Consider the following 6945-nt stretch of genomic DNA (forward strand, 5'->3'; position numbering starts at 1 on the left):
GAATAATATAAAAAGATGAAAAGTCATATTTCTACCCTGTCACCATATGTATAGGTTTTTCTGTGCCCACCACATGTTCCATATACATAGATTAAATTGATTGTCCTTTCAATTCCTTTGATATTCAAATGCATACAAATGTATATTCTTACTTTGTCCTATAGGTGAAGAGGTCTTAGACATGTTATCAAAAGCATGATCCATAACAGAAAAAAAAAAATAATACATTGGATTTCATCAAAATTTAAAGTTCTGTGATGTGAAAGTTGCTGTTAAAAGGATGAAAGATAAGCTGTAGACTGGGAGAAAATAGTTGCAAACCACATATTTCACAAAGTTTTTAGAATATAGAAGAACCCTCAGAATCAACATTAAAAACAGGAAGCATTCAGTTATAAAGTGACTGTTCTGGTTACCTAGTGCTGCTCGGACAAGAAATATACCACAAATGAGATTACCTTAACAAACAGGAGTTTATTCTTACAATTTGGAGGCTTTAAGTCCAAGTTCAAAGTGCCAAGCTCTAGGGGCTGGGTGAAAGCCCCTCAACCTTGGAGTCCAGCTCTGCCTCCTGCTCCTGGCCCACTGGAGCTAGAGGTGTTTCTTTACTCAGACAGCTGCTGGCTGCTGAGGCTGAGAAGCCCCAAGGTCGACAAGTAAAAAGGCACAGTCCAGATATTACCAAACCACACGGCAGGCCATTAACTTAAGTCCATTGTAAGTCCCAAGGCCAACAGCCAGCTGCTGAGCAACGACACAGCTACATGCAGGGTCCAAGCGTGCTATATAGGCTAGAGACCATTCTCAAAGCTTCTCCTTACATCCAGGAAGCAGACCACATCTCAAAGGCAGCTACTCAGCTGCTTGTGGTAGATCCCACCATGGAGTTGATTGCCAGTCTCATCATGGAGAATAACTACCACCAGCTGCCCAGCCTCTCAACTGGGCCCAGCCAATTTGACACATGAGCATAACCACCACAATGACCAAAGTACATGAAGAGACATTTAACCATAGAGAAGGTGTGGATGGCAAATAAACACATGAAATGATGTTCAACAACATTAACCATTAAACCAAAAAAAAAAAAAAAAAATGAAACTCACCACCATCGAGTCGGTCCTGATTCATAGCGACCCCTCCTTGAGTTTCTGAGGCAGTATCTCTATGGAAGTAGATTGTCCTATCTTCCTTCTGAGGAGTGGCTGGTAGGTTTGAACGACCAGCCTTCTGGTTAGCAGTCAAATACCTTAGACACTACACCACCAGAGCTCCCCGTTAACCATTAGGGAAATGCAAATTGAAACTACAATGAGCTATTGTTATACACCCTTTGTTGTTGGATGCCGTCAAGTTGGTTCTCATAGCAACCTTATGTACAACAGAACAAACACTGCCAGGTCCTGAGGCATCATCACAATCATTGCTATGCTTGAGCCCATTGTTGCTGCCACTGTGTCAATCTATCCCATTGAGGGGTTTCCCCTTTTTCACTGATCATCTGCTTTACCAACATGATATCTTCCAGAGACTGGTCCCTCTTGACAACATGACCAAAGTACAAGAGGTGAAGTCTTGTCTTCGTTTCTAGGGAGCATCCCAGCTGTACTTTCTCTGAGACAGATTTGTTTGCTCTTCTGGGAGTCCATGGTATATTCAATAATTTCCACCAGTGCTGTAAGTTAATTGCATTAATCAGTTTTCCTTATTTATTGTCCAGCTTTCATATATATGTGAGGTAATTGAAAACATCATGTCTTGGGTCAGGTGCACCTTCGTTTTCAAAGTGACAACTTTACTTTTTAACACTTTGAAGAGGTCTTTTGCTTCAGATTTGCCCAACACAATATGTCATTTGATTTTTTTAATTGCTGCTTCCATGGGCATTGATTGTGGATCTAAGTCAAATGAAATTCTTGACTACTTCAGTCTTTTTTTTCATTTACCATGATGTTGCATATTGGTCCAATTGTGAGAATTTTAATTTTATGTTGTGTAATCCATTCTGAAGGCTGTAGTCTTTGATCTTCATCAGTAAGTGCTTCAAGTCTTCTTCACTTTAAGCAAGCATGGTTTTCTGCATATTTTACTTGTGCATGAGTTTTCTATACTGTGAATTATTACTACTCTCTTCTGGTGGCATAGTGCCTAAGACATTTGACTGCTAACCAGAAGGCTGGCAGTTCAAACCTACCAGCCACTCCTAGGAAGGAAGGTTGGGCAATCTACTTCTATAGTGATACCACCTCAAAAACCCAAGGAGGGGTCACTATGAGTCGGATCCAACTCAACAGCAGCGAGCAAGTGCATGAGCAATAAGAAAGAATGGACTATTGATACAACAACTGGATAGGTTCTTAAACTTAATGGAAAAAAAAAACAAAACCTCAAAAGGTAACATATTGTATGATTCCATTTATAATACATTCTTCAAATATAAATACAGAGAGAGGGCAGATTAGTGGTTGTCAGTGGACAGGGACTGGGGAGGATAAGAGAAGTCGGGAAGAGAGGACCACAGATACAAAGAGATAGTATGAGAGAATTCTTTTTTGGTGATGAAAGAGTTCTGTATTGTAATCATGGTCGTTACAGGAATCTTTACATGGGATTAAATTTCATAGACCTATACATGCACACAGAGTTTAAAAAATGGTACAAACTGAGTAAATGTTGTAATCTAGTTAATGTAACAATTTCCTGGTTTGGGTATTGTATTAAAGCTAGATAAGATGTCACCAATGGGGACAGTTGGTTGAAAACTACATGAGACTTTTGTGCTATTTTACAACTCCTTGTGAGTCTAATTATTTTTTAAAAATAAATAAAGTGCATGTGGGATAGGAAAGATTGTTGCTGCTATCTTGGAGACAAATTTCATAATCCTCCAGCTAAGTCAGTCAATAGTAACATAGAGAATTTGGGCTGCTGCACCCAGCAGACAAGAATCGTGATCCTGGATGATTTTCCCATATTTGGTTGATTGTACAGGGGCAAGAGCCAGCTCTAGACAAAGATTGACAGGAGCCATAACAACTCCATTTCCATCAACTCAGGCTCAAGATGTGGCTCCCGCCTTTGAAGGCTAAGGGTCTACTAAATAGGACAATTAACTGGCAAAAATTAAAGGAAATTGTAGGCAGAGACCCAATCTTGAAAACAAGGCCAAATGGGAGAAAGCAATGGGCAATTCAGGGATTAGATAGACTTGAGATTTGGGAATGACTAATCTTAGAAGGCATGGCTGACAGTGGATTTTGTATTGGACAGTGTGACTTATTGCCAAATCTTACAGTGTGGATTTCAGAGTCAGGCAAAATTCACAGATTCAGGAAGGTCTCTGGAATGGGGACAGACCCGAGCTCAGAGAAGATTTCATGGTGAAGGGCTGGTGAATGCATAGAGTGGAAATCAAGCAAGGGTCAAAGCACATAAAGAAAATAGATACTTGCCATTTCCCAAGGAATCCTAAATTTTAAATCCTTTCCTTTACCATTCCATCTCTTGTACATGTTTCTAATTAAGAAATGATTGCAAAGTACTAGACTTCTTTTTATAGAGTTAAGATATTGATTTACTAAGAAATGTTAAGTTTATACTTAGAATCAAACCACATATGGTTACTGAAGTCATTCTGTTTCTTTGAGGGGTTTCTGAGTGATAATATGCTTTATGGATACAGTCCTTACTTATTCTTTGAACAATTTAAGAGCTTTTTAAATAATCTCAATATAATCCCCCAATAAGACTATGTCAATATATTTGGGCTTAAAAATTTTCTCAAGAGATGGCCTAAAATGTCAGCTTAGATACACCATTCAGTCTCTCTACACTTTATAGCAAAGACCCAAGAAACCAAGTGAAACAGATACAGATGACATTCCTGGAACCCTGAGCATCAAATAGAAAGATAAAGAATTAGATTGAACATCATTGAGAGAAAAAACTGAATGAAAACAGCAAACGAGGAGACAAAGGGATTGTAGATTCCCTGCCGCTGGCCTGGCACAGCAGGGCCATCTTGAAACAAAGCCAGCAGTGATCTCAGATGAGGGGCACAGGAAGGCAACTTCATGGAATTCATAATAGGAGACAAACTGGGTAGACATACCTATAGTGAAGTGTTTTGCTCCTCTAGTGCCATTCTAACAGAAAATACCACAAGTGGTATTTTCTGTTACAACAAACTGTTTTAACAAACGAGTTTATTCTCTTATAATTTAGGAGGCTAGAAGTCCAAGTTCATATGCCAGCTCTAGGGGCTAGCCACTTGACCTTGGGCTTCAGCTCTGCCTCTTGCTCCCAGCCCACTGAAACTGGAGGCTTATTTTAACTCAGCTAGCTGCTGGCTACTGAGGCTGACAAGTTCAACAAGTAAATGCCCCAGTCCCCAAAATATCAAGCAACACACTAGGCCACTACTGTTCAGAAACAGTCTCAAGATCAGCAGACAACATGGCAAGCCACTGAGATGAAGACTCAACCACATGCAGCATCCAGATGTGCAAAAACCTCAGAGACTTTCTCAAAGCTGCTGTTTATATACTGGAAGCAGACCACATCCCTAATGCAGCTACTCAGCTGCTCACAGTAGGTTCCACCATGAAGTTGCTTACCAGTCTCATCATGAATAACTACATTCACCTGTCCAGCCACTCAACCAGGCCCAGCCAAGATGACACACAACCTTAACTACCACATGAAGCAAAGTGAGCAGGACATGAACTTGATCTAAGGAGGTAAGTACAGGAAGGAGGTTGAGAGATCTAAGAATCCTAGCATCCACAAAGCAGGGAGGGAGTCAGGATCTAGAGACAGAAGTATTCACCAGTTGTCATCCCTGACCATTAGTGTGGGCGATGCATAGAGTGTAAGCAGGAAGTCCCCCACAACCAGACTATGGACAGCACCACTCCTCTTTACACTTGTTTGGCCTAGGTCACAATTGTTGGCTGTACCCAACAGGCGGTGCCCAGGCACTCATACCTAGTGACGAGAGGAACATGCTCCCCTTCTCCTTGCCCTCCCGGTGATTAGCAGTGTAAACCTGACTACACCATCTACCTGGGGTCCATGGTAGGATAACTCCTTCCTCCCTTCCTCACCCAACCTCATTCAGCACCATTCCCCCTGCTGTCCTACAACTCAGTGAGCAGCAGAGAGTACCTCTATGCCTCCCAATCACCCATCATACCTCACTTAACACCCAGAATACTCAGCAAGTGGCAGAGAGTGCTCCTGCATCCCTGGTCACCCACCACACCCCCTTCCCACCATTCTGCCTACTTGACAAGAACCATAGCAAGCTTGCATATTGCTGGACCAATGACAGGTGGCAGCCTATACCTACCCAGTCTAACCTCAGCCACCTTATACACCTGGTGAACAAGGACACATGCCTGCCCTGCCAGCTGCTGCTTCATTCACTGGGCAAAAGGTGGTAAGCACTCCCATGCTGCCAGATGAGTGATCAGTGGAGCATGCCTGCTCTACCTGTTTTGATAAAAAATCAGGACCCCAAAAAACAAAACATACCATCAGTCAATCAATCAATAAAATAACACCTTAATGTCTCAGAGACAGCAGACAATAAAAAATCAGTGAACAAACATGGTAAGATGGCTTAAACAAGTGAGCAAAATAAAGAGGCAGAAAAGCTTCCTTAGGAAGAAATGGCATTAGAACTATCAGATAAGGAATTCAAAAGACTTATCAAAAAAAAAAAAAAAAAAAAAGAGAATTTTTTTTATTAATTGGCAGAAAAACTCCCTGATATCATGAAAGACAAGAAAGTTCCCATCAAAGAAGCTCATCAAGCCAAATAAAGGATAGACCCCGACCCAAAGTCATCAAGACATATCATAATCAAACTTTCCAAAATCAAATACAAAGAAAGAATTCTGAGAATAGCTCATGAAAAACAAAATATCACCTACAAAGTGGTACCAATAAGACTAAGCACTAATTTCTAGGCAGAAACCATGCAGGACAAAGGCAATGGAATAACATAAATAAAACCCTGAAAGAAAAGAATTGCCAACCGGGAGTCATATCAAAACCAAAACCAAAGTCACTGCCATCGAGTTGGTTCTGACTTACAGCAACCCCTCCTTGGGTTTCTGAGGAGGTATCACTACGGAAATAGATTGCCCATTTTTCCTTCTGAGGAGTGGCTGGTGGTTTTGAACCACCAGCCTTCTGGTTAGCAGTTAAATGCCTTAGGCACTATGCCACCAGAGCTTGTAGGAATCATATATCCAGCAATATTGTCTTTCAAATATGATGGTGAAATTAGGGCATTCCCAGAAAAAAACTGAAATTAAGGGAATTAGTAGAAAACAGGCCAATCTTACAAGAAATACTAAAGGGAGTCCTTTGGACAGAGAACCAACAACACCAGACAACAACCTGAGATTAAGACACACAACAGCATCACCTAGATACCAACCCACATAAAGAATTCTCAAAAGTTAAATAAAGCTTCAAAACTGAAAACAGAAAACCAGAGATGTCAATATGTAAACTTAAAAATAAAAAGGAAGAATAAATGGTATAGTTATAAAACTTCCATATGGAGAGGAAGTCAAGGCAATATCAAAATATGACAGACTGCTTTAAACTTAGGAAGTTAAAGGTACATTTCAGAGTAACAAGAAAGAAAATTAACAAATCTACTCACCAAAATAAAGAAGGAAACCACAATGACAGTAAACATAAAATCAACAATGAAGGATACCAAAAGAAAATCCATACACAAAAAGAATTCAGCATAGAAAATGAAGTAGAATAAATAAACCATTAACACCGTACACACACACAGAAAGTGTAACAAAATGACAGCAGTAAATTTATATATATCAATAATCACACTGAATGTATATTGTTTAAATGCACCAGTCAAGAGACAGCAAGTGCAGAATGGATTAAAAAAAAAAAAAAAAAAAA

The sequence above is a fragment of the Orycteropus afer genome, unplaced genomic scaffold (genome assembly GCF_000298275.1).
Source record: "Orycteropus afer afer isolate SDZICR_OR568_19922 unplaced genomic scaffold, OryAfe1.0 scaffold00011, whole genome shotgun sequence".
Lineage (NCBI taxonomy): Eukaryota > Metazoa > Chordata > Mammalia > Tubulidentata > Orycteropodidae > Orycteropus > Orycteropus afer.